Genomic DNA, 13,913 nt, shown 5'->3' on the forward strand with positions numbered 1-13,913 from the left:
CAATTAGCTAGGATTTTGGCAGAAGAAATTCCTAGGCAAAGGGTTCAGAGCACAGCATGGCTTTTGACTACCATGGCAAAACACAAGAAAAAAGACAAAAAAGTAAAAATGGAGTTTATAATCAAAAGGGAAGTAGAACTTGAATATTAAGAACATTCTTAATCTGGCATGTTCTAAAGCACAAAACGACACGTTTAGGAAAGAAGGCCTAGGAGAGTTAGGGTAAGGAAATGAGTATAGATGTGAAGAAGTCAGAAGCTATTTGTCAAGACCACAGGAGAATAATTTCCAAGGCATTTTAGAGATTTTCAAAGCTATCCTTCCAATCACAGACCCAGAGTGCCAGGGCCATGAGCACAAATGATTTTAGGGAGACCCAGGCTATCTGTGAGACCTCAGGGCTGGCTCAAGTCTCAGCTGCCTGCGTTCTAGCACAGTGCTCCTTAGCTGTCCCAACTTCTGTTTGAGTGGATCCAGGTATGGCTTGAACTACCCTCATGAATGGGACAAGTGACAAACTTCAGCAGAGTTTCTGCAGTGCAACTCACAAGGTGCACAGAATGCAGAGCTATGGAGACCTGGGAGAACCAGGACGCAGGCAGATCTGCTACAGGGGCAGGACTGCTGTGAGCCACTAGGGCACTGCCCAGTGGATCTGTGGGGCAGGGCTGCTCAACACCCTTGACCAGCAGAGGCACAGCATGCAAGTTTAGCCCAGGAGAGCTACAGGCATTGGTCAGCAACTCAGGAAAACGTGTGAGCTATATTTAGCTACACTGTGGGGCAGGGCTACCAGGAGCCTCATAGATCCAGCCCCACCCCATTGTTTGTCAAAGATTATTCTCAAGTCTCTGGATTTAATAGCATTTACCTGTGAGAGGACTTAGTAGGGATCTGTTCCTCCTTTCTTTTTGCCTTTTTATCCCCTTTGGAATGGAAATATTTGCCCTATAACTGTCCTACCACTGCATGTCAGAATCTGACAACTTCCTTGATTTTACAGGCTCATGACTGGAGAGGGATTTGCCTCATATGAATCTTACCTGAGTCTCACCCATACCTGATATAGATGATATTTAGAGGAATGAGACTTTGGACTTCAAATTGATGTTGGAACAAGTTCATGGTTATTGGGATGGAATGAAAGCATTTTGCCTGTGACAAGGACATGAATTTGGTGAACGCAGGGGCAGATTGCTATGGTTTAAAAGTGCTACCTTCAAATTTTATGTTGAAATTTACTCATCTGTGGAACAGTTAAAAGATATGGGACATTTAGAAGGTGATCTGTCTGTGAGGCTCTGTCCTCATGGGTGGGATCAGCAACTTTATTAAAGGGGTGGAGAGATCTAGCTGGGCCCTCTTGCTCTTCCATCTCATCCACCAAATGAGGACACAGTGTTTTCTCTCCAGAGGGTCCTGCAACAAGGTGCCATCATGAAGGCACAGACCAAGCCCTCACCATCTCCAAGCCTCCTGGATTGTGGACTCCCCAGCCTTTAGAACCATGAGAAGTGAATTTCTATTATTTATGTATTACTGAGTTTAAGGTATTTTGTTATAGTAGTGTGCAATGACCTCTGACTGTTATCTATTGCTATTCTCTGCAATTATGATTACTGCCTTTGTTATTATAATAAGTGTGTTTGAATTAAAGTCCAATGTTAATCAATATTTCTCCTCTCCTCTGGAGTCTGCTCTCTTCCCATCTTCCCACCTTTTTGTTGGTCTCTCCTTTTCCACCAAATGTCAACTCAGGTGCTACTTTTTCAGTGGCGCCTCTCCTGAGTCCCTGATCCCTGTGTGTTTGTCTACCACTGCACTAATCAGGACTTATAATCACATAGGTGTCAGCTCCATAATTAACATCTACTTCCACGGTGTTTCTGAAAAGGGCAGGATGGTTCTGCGTTGCTCTTCATTCTACTCAGCAGCAAGTGCATTCTTATGGAAAAACAGAAATGATGATGGCTAAAGCACATGGAACAGAGTTTCTCATGTTGTGAAGTCTGGGTGAGGTGGTTTAGCACTGAGATGGAGGTGCCACAGATTCACCACTGATTGATGCTCCTTTCACGCTACCATCCTTGGCTCATACCTTCCTCCTCAACGTCACCTTGCAGTTCAAGATGGCTCCTGGGATTTCACCTACCACAGCCAAGTTTCAGGAAGAAAGGCAGAAAACATCATTCCCTGTTAGTTGAAGCCTTCCAAGAAATTCCACCTCGTTTCCTGTCTTAGTGATCCTGAAGTTCCATGGTCTCACCTAGCTGCAAGCAAGCTTTGTTCTTTGTTCTTGTTTTAAAGCCAGGTAGTTTGCAATTTAAATAAAATCAGTGTTATGAAGGTTGGTATGTGCGTGGTGGTGATGGGGATGCTGCTGTTTGGGGAATAACTACTGACAGGCAGACCTGCAGGAGGTGTTGGTATTTGGATGAGAGAAGCTGACATGCTAAATCAAGGACATAATAATGGGAATGAGAAGGGGGGTCTGAAATGAGATTTGACAGAAGGGCTTTGGATCCTTGATGGCCTTCTTCCTACTGATTTGCTTCAGAAGACATTCTGGTTTAATTCCATACATATTGTTTTCATTGAATTCAAGGTCATTATGAGTTAATCTCCCTAGTAAGTGATGAAATAAACTAAGACACAGTAATTTGTGCTTCTAAATCCAAGGAGGGTGAACACTATTTTTGAAAATACATTTACAAAGCTACTTATTTCCTCCCAAAGTTCTAGTTTCAAAGTCAGGAATATAAATGACATTGATTAATAAGTGTCAAATATCTTTTTTTTTTTTTTTTTTAAAAAAATACCCATTCTTTACTCATAGGCACTTAAGATATATCCCAGTCTCAATGTCAGAAAATAACACTCAGCTAACCATACGGATGCTTTATCTTCATGCCACAAACCATCTGCATTTCCTGTAGATATTCCAAAAATCTTTTAAACTTAGCATTTTTCCCTTTCCCTGCACCATACTTATAAAAGACAACTTGGGCTGTTTTGAGGACACCAATTTTATCTTAAGGAAATTGGGTTGCTAGAAAAATATATCTAGAAATATAACCCAAAAGATAAGGCAAACTATTTCTAGATTTCTAGAATACTTTGGTTTTCTATATATATAGCTGAAGTAAAATACAATGTCTTACTAAATTTTTAAGGATGGCTATATACTCCCACCCCCCCCCCAAAAAAAAAAAAAGAAAAAAAAAATCCTGCTATGAAACATCACCCGTAACTGATAGTGAGTACGTCTTGTTGAATGTATGCTTGGGTGGCTGCATTTTGAGCTGTTCATTGCTTTGGCCACTGGACTTAACTGGGTTGCTTTCTTGAATGTGGCATGAGGTCGGGGGATATGGTTCTCATTTGGGGAATGAATTCAAGAGAGCCCACAGGTGAGAAGAACTCACCTGGAATGATGAGGGCAGGTCATTCTGTATCAGCTTCCATTTAACAACCAGCAACAACAAAGCACATCCCTCTACCTGGGAAGGGTGAGGAGCCGTAGGCAGAACCGGGTGGAAATCAGATGTCAGAGAAGGGACCATGATGGAGTTCTCAGTGCAGACTGGCACAGCACATGGACCAGGAACCCCTGCTTTGCAACACGCCCACTTGTGGTCATTCTCAAATGTGCCAAGGCCACTTTCTTTCAAAGAGTCTGGGCTGTTGCTTTAGGAACAGAACTGGTCTGCTTACCGGTAAGCACTGAGAGAGTGAGCTCTGCATGGGAGGACCATGATGCTTCTTGGGGCAAAAGAACAGTGAACTGAACTTGGTGAAGCTCAAGAGAATGTAGTGGGGGCTGAGAGTTCCCTGAAATCTCCCCATCTTGAGATTCTTCATCTGTCAAAACTTTGGGGACATCACGGTGTCACCTATAGCCACAATCATGAGTCTTCCAAGTCATTTATAGTATATGGAAAAAAAAAAAAAAAGAGCTCTAGCTCTAGGCAACCACACTGAGTCATCAAACTTCACTTTTTTTTTTTTTTTTTTTTTAAACCAATGTCTAGTTGTGTTAAGAAAAAAATGATGGGATAATTCAGATGATCAAGCTTTCTTTTTTCCTTTTTTTAAAAAAAAATTCTTTTTTTTTCTTCTTTTTCTTCTCAGTTCTTAAATGCCATGGATCTAAAAGAAGGAAACCAGGGATAAAAAGAGAAATGCATGGATGACAATTGTAACACTTGCCTCGATCACTTTCAGGAAAATTCAGTTAAGAGGTAAATGAAAAGAGATCACACATTTTGGACTGAGTTTTTTTTTTTTTTTTTTTCCTCCAGAATTTTAATACTGTCTTACCACATCTTAAACACCACCACTCCCATGGTTTTCTTTAAAGGGCACTTGTGGTCCCCAGCAGCATCTTTGCCTCTCCTCCAGGTGATGCTCCTTCAGCCCCCACCCTGTTCCTTGGCTCTGTGCTGGCAGATGAGCCTTATGGCCAAAACTCAAGCACTAGAGAGGGGTGTAAAGACAAGAGAGAATCGGCTGATTAGTCCAGAGACACAAGTGATGCTTTATATTTCAGAGTAAAGATCGTGGTGAATCAGGAAATGGATGGCATTTTTCAAGTCATATGAATCAGTGCCCCAGAATTCATCATTTTCACCATGTCCCTCTGGTCATCTCATTCACTGACCTCATGTGCATGGTTCACCTGAAGCAGATTAGGGAGGACTGTATTTCTATTTTGAAGAGGACTAAACAGTTTTTGTTTAAAAACGACTACCCTTAATTGTACAATGTGATGAGAAGCAGCTTAATGTAAGTGATCGAGTCTTTTTCAAAGGAAAAAGGAAAGGAAATTTCATTTAGAAAAAGGAACTAACTCTATATACTTTAAAATAATTTTAAAGAGAGCCAGGTCAAACGCAATCCTCAACTGACACTCGTTTCATTTTAAGCCAAGAATGCACTCTAAATTATCATTTATTTCCCTGCTAATTATTAGTAATTTGTAGTTAATTATCACTAAAATACATTCTTTTAAGGATGGTTCAGTACAACCTGAAACAGCAAAACCACATCCCCCACTCCCCAGATAACACAGAATTACTTAATTTGCCTGGTTAAGTGTTAAAAGTCCTCTTTCCACTGCTTAACTCTGTATGTTAAGAAATTCTTTTTCTTAAATTAAAAAGAAAAAAAAAAGTGTTGGCTGCTTTCAACTGCTACCTGAAGAGGCAAGGAAAAGTTTGCTGAACATATTTGGTCCTAATTTCGGTCTTCATTCCCCTGCATGAGCTCTGAGCTGCCCATCTGACAGACACAGGGTTCAGCATAAAGCAGAGGTCCCCCCCCACCTTCACCAGGCATCCAGGCAAGAGCTTGGCCAGCCGCCTGCTCCAGAGAGGCTCCTAGGCCTGTGCCACGTAGGCCAGAGAAGCGGAATGTCCGGAATGGAGCCCGCCCCCCCGCCGGCCCCCCCGCCGGCCCCCCCCCCCCCGCCCCCCAGCACAGCAAGGAGAAGTGCTAAGGTTTTTATTCAAGTCCCAGAAGCCAGCAGCTGCCACGCACCAGGCTAGAAGCACAGCTCAGGGAGGAATGCTTACCCAGGGGCTGCCAGCCACTGACTTCCTCCCAGGCCTCTTAGAGGAAATCCGAGTGCCGGCCCCAAGCATCCGAGGCAGCCCCACCACCAGTTGGAGAGACTAGGCATTTGGGTATGGAATGGGTTTATATGGACGCCTTCAGAAGTGTTTCACTTCTTTCATTAGAACAATAATAGGAAATGAAGACAAACTGATGGCAACTTATATGCTACTGTCCTCCTCTTGGATCTGCTCTGTCCGGCATGAGCTATGACACACTCTACCCGCAATGGCGCTTTGTTTCATGGATGGGCTCAATGGAACCCCATGGATGTACAGGACTGTTCTCAGTATTTGCCTGACCCATCAAAGGGCTGGCATTGGCTCTAAAAGCAGCTGTGTGAACATGGACCATAGGGCCATCCTTATGTTACTGCGGTTGAGAGAGGACATTCATAGTTTCCTTAGGCAGCAGCACCTTAAAGCCACCCTTTGAAGCATGGATGGAAGGGAAAAAAAAAAAAAAAACCCAAAAACGCAGACTGTCCCCCACCCCCATCCTGAGGGAAAGGGTTACACATGACCATTCAGGACAGGACCGAGAACCCAGGTTTTACTGTCTTATCCTATTATTTTAACACTCGCCCATTTTCACAGTTTAAAACCCAGAGAAGCTGACCTCTCTTCTTAAAAGCTGTAGAATTGCAACAAAGTATCAAGCTACAGGAGTCTTCAAAGGTACTTTGTTTTCCAATTATAAACTTCTCATCCGAGGAGTGTTTAATCAGCAAGGCCCAAACATCTCGCAAAAGTGCAACAGGGAATTTCTGCCCCAGAATTGAAAGAGATGACTTTGGTCTAGACGGAGCTTCTCTGCCTAAGCTCAGCGTGGGTATTTGGTGATCTCTTGATCTGCTTCCCTGGTCCCGCACAAGTGTTCATTTCCCTGGTTTAACCCCTCTGAAAGCGGCCTGAACTAGGTGGGAGCCTCACCCCCAAACTGCTCCTTCAAGAACCCTCAGCGACTCTCCCAGTCTTCGTTAAAGAGTTTCTTGCTCAGCACGCAAGAGGACGTCCCAGAGGAACGAAATCTCAAACTCCGAGTCCGAGAGGACCGATGGCTCCCGCCCACCCTCTGCACCGATCCCACGACGGGAGGCTCACGTACCTGTAGCCTAGACGCGTAGGGCGGACGCGCCACGTCTCGGGTCTCGGCCCGCGCTGCCTCCGGCCCTTTATACTGCCCACCCCGCAAAGTAGCCACGTCGGAGGGACGGGACCGGGGGCGGGGAGCCACGGAAGGTCTCCGCGAGGCCGGTGAAGGAGTCCTTGAAAAGTCAACCCTCGGGAGAACTTACCCGTGGAAGGCAGGAGTGAACTCCTGGGGTGCTGGGGGCACCTTCGGCGCCAAGGGGTCCCAAACCGGGAAGGGGCGGGCCCGGGGGAGGGGCCCGGGGAGGTCAGGCGCGGAGTGGGGCGCTCGGGTTTCACTCCGGAGGGAGGAGAAGGAGGAGGTGCGGCGCGGGGGCGGGGCGGGGGCGGGGCGAAGCGGCCCCGCGCTCCCGGCCCGCGCTCCCCGCCCGCGCACCCTGCGCGGCTCTACTCGCCGGGAAGGCGGCGCCGGCGGCGGCTGCTCTCGCTGCGCCTGCTCCCGCGCGCTGCCCTCCCGCCGCGGGTGGGCTCCGCAGCCTCCGGCTGCCCGCGGTCCCTGCGCCGCGGTGGCCACAGCCTTCCACTTATTCTGCGCGGGGGCGCCCGGGCCAGTGCAGCCGGTCTCGGGGTGCTCCCTTCTCCCACTCTACCCCGTGGAGCTGGCTCGGGCACCCCACTTTGCCCCCTCGTTCGTCGCCTGAGCTGGGCGCGAACTTGCCCATCCGCAGGTCGACCCTGCGCCCAAGAACTCTGTGCTCCTTGAGGTCGAGCGGGTCCCCAGCCTGGAGCACAACGATTAGGGGACGACTTTGGGGAAGTGGCAGAGAGCAGTGGCTGCCTCCACTTCTCTCTCACGGTGCTGAAGAGGAGCCGCTCCGGGCCCCAGGGCGCTGGATGACTGGCACGAGGAGCGCGCCCCGCACCTGGTGAGCCAGCTCCCTGCCCGATCCCCGCGTGGCGGTGGACTGAGCCTGTAGCCGGGACCCAGGGACAGCAGCGTTTGGCTAGTGGGTGGTGTAGATCTCGGATAGGGTCGATCTGCAGGCACCTGGGCGGGGACAGCCTGGTAGCTGCGCGTACTGGAATAGGACCACCATCAGTGCGGGGGCGCCCACAGTTGAGCTAGTGTACGGGCTCGAAGTTTGTGTTCTCGCCTTTGCAGAGGTCTGAGAGTGTGGAGGTAAGGAGCGGGAATGTCGTGGTGGGCTAATCGGCTGTGGGCGAGACTGGACCGCTGCCTGACACCTCCGAAAGGTGCGCAGTGGAGATCTGCGTGCCACCAGCGAGCGGCCGGTATTGCTTGGTCGGGTGCCGGGGGCCCGGCGGTCGCGGCTTCTCCATCGGGGAGCTGCCACCTCGCAGCAGCCCAGCCGGCTGGTGTACCGTTTCCTGATCTCCTTTACAGGGGCTTCGCAGAGCGCGCGCGAACCGGGAGGCAGTGGGACTTGGGCGCAATTCTGCCGAGCTCTTGGTTAATAAGGGCGACTAAGGCGGAGATGCAGGGGCCTGGGAAGCGCCTGCCAGTGGGCTGCAACTAGGCGAGCCCCTTTTCTGTTGATATCTCTCCGCTGCTCTGCGGATTTAACATTCCCTGGCTCTTTGCTCCGGAGGGAAATGTTCCTTCTAAGATTTGCAGAGGACTGGGACGGAGGAGTGATTCCCCAGTATCACAGCCCGTGGCGCTCAGTGCTGGGCCTAGCGCGGTCAGATCCCGATTCCCGGGGCTTTGGCGGGAAGCTTGTTTCACCTCCTAGTGCCCTGGTCGCTTTGTACCTGGATGCGGCTGCCCAGAGTTGGGATTTAACTTTGCTGCTCCTGCGGCGTCCCGGAAAACCCCGGCAGGGGGCGCTGAGAGCGAGCGCTCAGAGAGGAGGAGAGGATGGATGCTACAGGCAGTTGCTCTGTCCTGGGTGAGTGGGTCGGGGGTTCAGGCAGCGATCAAGCAGAACCAGGCAGCTCTTGCTGTAATTTCGTGGCGGAGGCAGAGACTGGAAGGAGCTGGTCTTCTGGCCACAGAAAGCTTTCTGCCTTGTTAGAAATGACAGGCGAACATGGACACAAGTCTTGTAACTAGAAAGGTCTCTTGCAGAGACAGATGTTTTCATGCAAACTCTTGCCTGCACATTCGTCTTTCTCCTTGTGACTACTGTGTTTATCCAGAAAAAAAAAAAAAAAAAAAGAAAAAAGAAATTGAAGGTATTTAGAATTACGTTTAATACTGACATAAAGTTCTACTCCGTACAAGTACATTAAACACCAGGAGTTGCAAACAATTGTTGCAGCTCATTTTTAAGAAAAACGATTCTGTGTCACAGCTTACCCAGAAGAGCTCTGTCATAACGGTGGCGTTTGAGAACAGCAGATGCGTTATTAATTACAGAGTCTTTCATGAGGAGATGCAGAAAGACAAAACCAGGCTTTAATGAAAAGATTTTTCAATACTTAATTAGGAATAATTAATCCTGTTTTCATTATTTAAGAGAGGGTGAGGCTTATCATAATTTCTTTTGTTTGCAAACTTCAGCGAAAGCAGATAATACTCTAAGGGTGTAAAACTGAAGCAACATATCAGGGACTGAGTTTACTCCCCCCCAAAACAAAGATTCCCCCAGATTTCTTGCTTCATATTGGTTTACATGGAAAAGCAGTCCTAAATGCCATTGGCCACTTGAGTTTGTTTCTTGTAAAAACTTTTTTGAGGTAGCAGTTCATCCCGTGTGCTGCTCATGAACACACTGTGTATTCATGGGACTCTGGCGTTGCTGAACTGATACCTAGTTTACATGTTTTTTTTGTTTTGTTTTGTTTTTGTTTTTTAAGTCAACTGGTACTTTTCTTAATAGGAAGTAGATGGATGATGCTAATCATTTTATGCTTTTTATAAATTGTACTAGCTTATTTAGTGTTTTAATGACAAACAGCTGCAAGATCCTTGCTGCGAGCAGTCTTTGGTCTCCTGGGTGGGAAAGCTTGTCTCTGTCCAAAGGAAGTTTTTGAGATGTTCGGAATTTGGTAAAAATAAATCTGTGTTCTTTACTGCTGTTTTCAAATGATTTCTTCACCATGTCTGAGACGAAGGAAATGGAGACCCAGTGCAGAGACTATTAAAACTTGATGATGATGAGACTAAAGTAAATGTAAGCACATTCTTGCAAGTTTTTGCATATGTTTTAGAGGGTTGCTGGGCCATCTGAAGCCTGTTCATTGATCTATAAGAAATTTGGCTTTAGAGTCTCTTTTAGTGTCTTTCTGGGGGACAAAAGATAAGACCAATGAACCTTCCTCTCTCTTGTGTGTTAGTTGCTCAAAATAGATGCCCGCTTCTTGGGGACTGTCAGCCGTTCCTGATGTCGGGAGAACTGCCTATCTGAACCATTGCATGGTTTTAATTAATGTGGGGACTGTTTATAAGGATTCCGAATGTCCTTGTTTTTCTTCTCATGAAGTCATCGAAATTGAGGCTTTGCCTCTGATGCACATACAGGAAGGTGGAGGAGGGGAGAGTAGAACTTTGATAAATATCCAGCCAAAGATAAAAAGGCATTCTGTTAGGTAAATAAGTGATCAAGAAGTCCAGACTTCACAAAGGTCAGAAACTAATCCCAAGAAAGAGGTTTGGACTCCAAGTCACATGGTGTGTGAGGTAGACTGAGTTAATTATTTTGTATTAAATTCCAGTCAAGTATTTTTGTAGTAGCATAGGCACAGCTATTTGAGAAAAGCATTCCAACATCCTGCATTAAATCCTTTATAATTCTTCTTTCTAAAATTATACCAATTTTTAAAAATTTTTAAATGTTTTTGAAATTGTTGCTATAATTACCCAGATAAATTGCTTAGGATATAATTACAGTACCAAGGTCTCAAGTTTTAATGTTTAGTATTCAATAATGTTTAAAACGTAAATTACAGTGTCTAACAAATTGAGTTACAATAAAGTGCAAAGTGTCTAAAGGGGACCTTTCATCCTACCTGTATCTCTTTGCAGATTCATATTGTGAAAGTTAACTGTTTTCTGGACTCCTCAAATGAGTGCTTTAAATTGTGTATGCTGTCTTCTGTTGTTGACAAAATAGACATTTACACATATGCTCCCAGTAAAGTTTCTAAATTAAGATGAAGAAGTCTGGTTTGAAAATTCCTGGTTTTTATCACTCTGCTGCCCTGCAGAAATGATCTGTCATAGCTAGGGGGCAATCTGCTGTTATGGATTCTTGCAGATTGGTAGCATCATGGAGATATATTCAACAGGTGAGGACTAGCTCTTTGGGAAGCAGTTTCATGAAGCAGCTGGTAGTATGTTTGGGAAATGTCATCACTTATTTCTTTGATGAATTCTTCAGATACTGGCTACCTGGAAACACAAAATTAATGTTAGATAATGAAAAAAAGAAGAAAAAAAATTAAAGTAAGCTAGAATATATGTAAACTTTTCACTTTTAATAACTCAGAATTTAAACTAAACAGATGAGAGCAAGTGGACAACTTTTTCCAAGAGAAGTCACTACTTTAACGTATGGGTATTAATACAGTCAATCTTTGCCATTAGCGATATCCCAGAACTTAGGAAACCTGGTTCTCCATTTCACAGGGTTTTTTAAAGCCAGGCACCCTCAACGACAAGTCAGGTGTCACCAGGAGCAGGGTATTAGAAAGTGAGCTCAAAAAGGCCAGAGCATTTTCCTGAAGGAGTCACGGTCATCTTCTTCTTCTTCTTCTTTTTTTTTTTTTTCGTCCAAGAGTACTGTTTGTTTGACAAGAGCAAACCCACTTTCCTAAGATCTAAACATATTTCCATAGTACTTATTATGCATTTGGAAAGAGTACAATCACTGCATTTTTACTCTTTTCCTCCACGTGTACTAGAATTGTCTTCCTGATTAGCACTAAAAGAAACAATATGAAAGAATACATTTCTTAGAGGATGCGTTTCTTTTATGTTTGGCTGTGAACCCACTGATCTTTTATCTTCCTGTCTTTCATTCATTATTTGTCACTGTATTCCTTGTGAAATTGGCCGACCTAGAGTTCATGCAGAATGATGAGGACACACACACTGGAACAATCTTATTTTATGTTGCAATTTTATGTATGTTTGAGAGTAAATCCCATTACTGCAATAGGTAATTCAATTACAGATATGTATGATAAATAACCCGCGGAGTGATGCTATCACAAACCTACTCTATTGGAGAAGTAATACTGTATTTGCTGAGATGTGAGATAAATAGAATACAGGCAAGTGACAATCAGGGCCCAAGGACAACTTGCTCATGGGAATTGGAGCCTCTTGCAGTCAGTGCGTGGGCTTCCGGTGTTTTCAGTGATATGTGATGTACCCAGGGAGAGAAAACAGAAAATAATCATAATAATTCTAAGCAGTTTCCTGTGATTTGTCTGCAAAATCATAAAATGGATAGCGCTTCGCTAAAACTTCAGTCCTTCTGAGTTACTGGCTGGCGCCCAATACAACTCTGCACAAAAGAACTTCCCTTTCTGTAGAACAAAACCCCAAACAAACAAAAGCCCATATGGAGCTGTGGTAGAGGGCTTCCAGGGCTGTTTGCAGTCACAGGGACGCAGCTCCCCAGACTTGCTGTGTGGGTAGACCATGTTGGAGACCAGAGACATTTGTGGGCCTCCTGCAACCACTCGGAATTTAGAAACACAACTGGCTTCTGAGATAACTCTTATAGGACTAAGATTTAAATTTGCTGTAAAACTTGACTGATTTTGAAGCTGAGAGTGTTGTTTGAAACTGGTAACATGATGAAACCAAACAAAACCAAATTGTTCTGGATGCTAACCCTCTGTCCAGCGGATAGTGTAATCAACATTATTCAGGCCTGTTGACATATAATGAGGATTTGATTCTAAGATGTCATCTCAATCCTTGTCTGTTCTAGCTGTATTTGGCTTTACAAATTAGGGTTCTGGAAAGATGAATAGAAGAATTGCCAAAAATCCATGGTTTAATGGAGACTTTCCCTTGTTGGAGAGACAGTGGAGGAGGCCTCCATCTTGAATTAGAGGCCACAGGAAGGGGAGTGGTGCTGAAGGGACGGACGGTGCTTACGGTGCTGGAGAGGTGTTGGCAGTGACAGACAGATGTATGGCAGCTGGAAATGGGTGGTGTGGGTGGGAAAAGTGACAGTGAATGACATCATCCCCCCTGTGTGACTCCTGGAGTCTGCTGGAAGCTCTGGGGGTCCCTGCACAGAGTGGCTGGACCATTCAGATGGACTCTGAGGTGGCCCAGAGCCGGGGTGTGTCGGAATCTCACCTGCGCATTGGTTTGTGACTCTGGGAGAACCTGCCCCTCAAGTGGGTGGCAAGTGGAGCTGGAGATGGGGAATGGGGAGGATTCCTGCCAGTGGCCAGGTGTTGGTCAACAAGGCCGGGCCTGGGAAGGATAGCACAGAGCACAAGACTAGGGATTCTGAAGTGGAGAGCTGGCTGAGGGAACGAGACAAGGTCAGGGAATTGGGACTTAGAGAGGAACTCGTAGAGCAAGCCTGGCTGCCTGCCCCACGTGGGCCACGCTGGCCTCATTTCTGCTGCTTATGCTCAGCATGGTCCTCAGGCTTGGGACCCACAGAGGGATGGAAGGGCTTGGGGGGGGGGTAAGGACGTGCACCTGGGACTGGGAGATGTGACCATGACTGAGTGACCACTTTACTGTGGCCACTGTCCCTTTGTCCTTCCACCTCCTTCTAGCTGCCTGTTCTTGGTACAGATCCTCCTGCTTGAAGTGCTTTTTCTCCACTTTCCTGGGCCGCTCTAGGTCTGTCAGAGGCCTTTGCTCCAGGGTCCCCTCTTCAGAAAGAAGTCTCCAAATAGCACCACCTAAGCTAGCATCTCCCCTTCTCTCATCCCTTATTCTGCACTTTTCCCCATCATTGCATGTTGTACTGCCCCACACATTGTGTTTATTTCTTAAAGCCTTTCCCCAACAGAGAAGGTTAGCTTAGGAGACAGTTGAGACACAGCCATGAGCTGTGTCTCGGGGCCTAGGACAGTGCCTGTCACACACAAGTCCTCACTGGCTGAGTGAAGGCTTGGCTGAATGCCCTTCTATAATGCTTACGTAGCACCAGCTGCAACAGAAGGTCCTTGGTACAGGACTATGGCTTACACAGACTTCTGCTAACCATGGATGATAAGCGCTATTTATATTCTTCATATGAAGAAAAATATTTCAAATATCTC

The 13,913-nt window shown here is 46.0% G+C and overlaps 1 protein-coding gene, 1 long non-coding RNA gene and 1 other non-coding gene across 5 annotated transcripts in view; 1 reads left to right on the forward strand and 2 right to left on the reverse strand.

The window, feature by feature from the left end:
• Positions 1 to 4,085: 4,085 nt before the first annotated feature.
• Positions 4,086 to 7,010, reverse strand: LOC143399508 (uncharacterized). The gene is made up of 3 exons (XR_013091411.2): positions 6,911 to 7,010; positions 4,321 to 4,476; positions 4,086 to 4,149 (listed from the first exon to the last, which is right to left on the reverse strand). It is a non-coding gene; the product is annotated as an uncharacterized LOC143399508 (long non-coding RNA).
• Positions 4,562 to 4,631, reverse strand: LOC143400594 (small nucleolar RNA SNORD123). The gene has a single exon (XR_013091501.1). It is a non-coding gene; the product is annotated as a small nucleolar RNA SNORD123 (small nucleolar RNA).
• A 161-nt stretch (positions 7,011 to 7,171) lies between the features above and the next one.
• Sema5a (semaphorin 5A) overlaps positions 7,172 to 13,913 on the forward strand; it is a 452,724-nt gene continuing 445,982 nt past the window's right edge. For 2 of the 3 annotated variants that reach the window (XM_076857478.2, XM_076857480.2), the window contains exon 1: positions 7,172 to 7,884. The gene's annotated coding sequence lies outside the window, so the exon portion shown is untranslated. The remainder of the gene's footprint in view (positions 7,885 to 13,913) is intronic. The other variant, XM_076857479.2, reaches the window with a different exon arrangement.

Source organism: Callospermophilus lateralis, chromosome 5 (assembly GCF_048772815.1).
Source record: "Callospermophilus lateralis isolate mCalLat2 chromosome 5, mCalLat2.hap1, whole genome shotgun sequence".
Lineage (NCBI taxonomy): Eukaryota > Metazoa > Chordata > Mammalia > Rodentia > Sciuridae > Callospermophilus > Callospermophilus lateralis.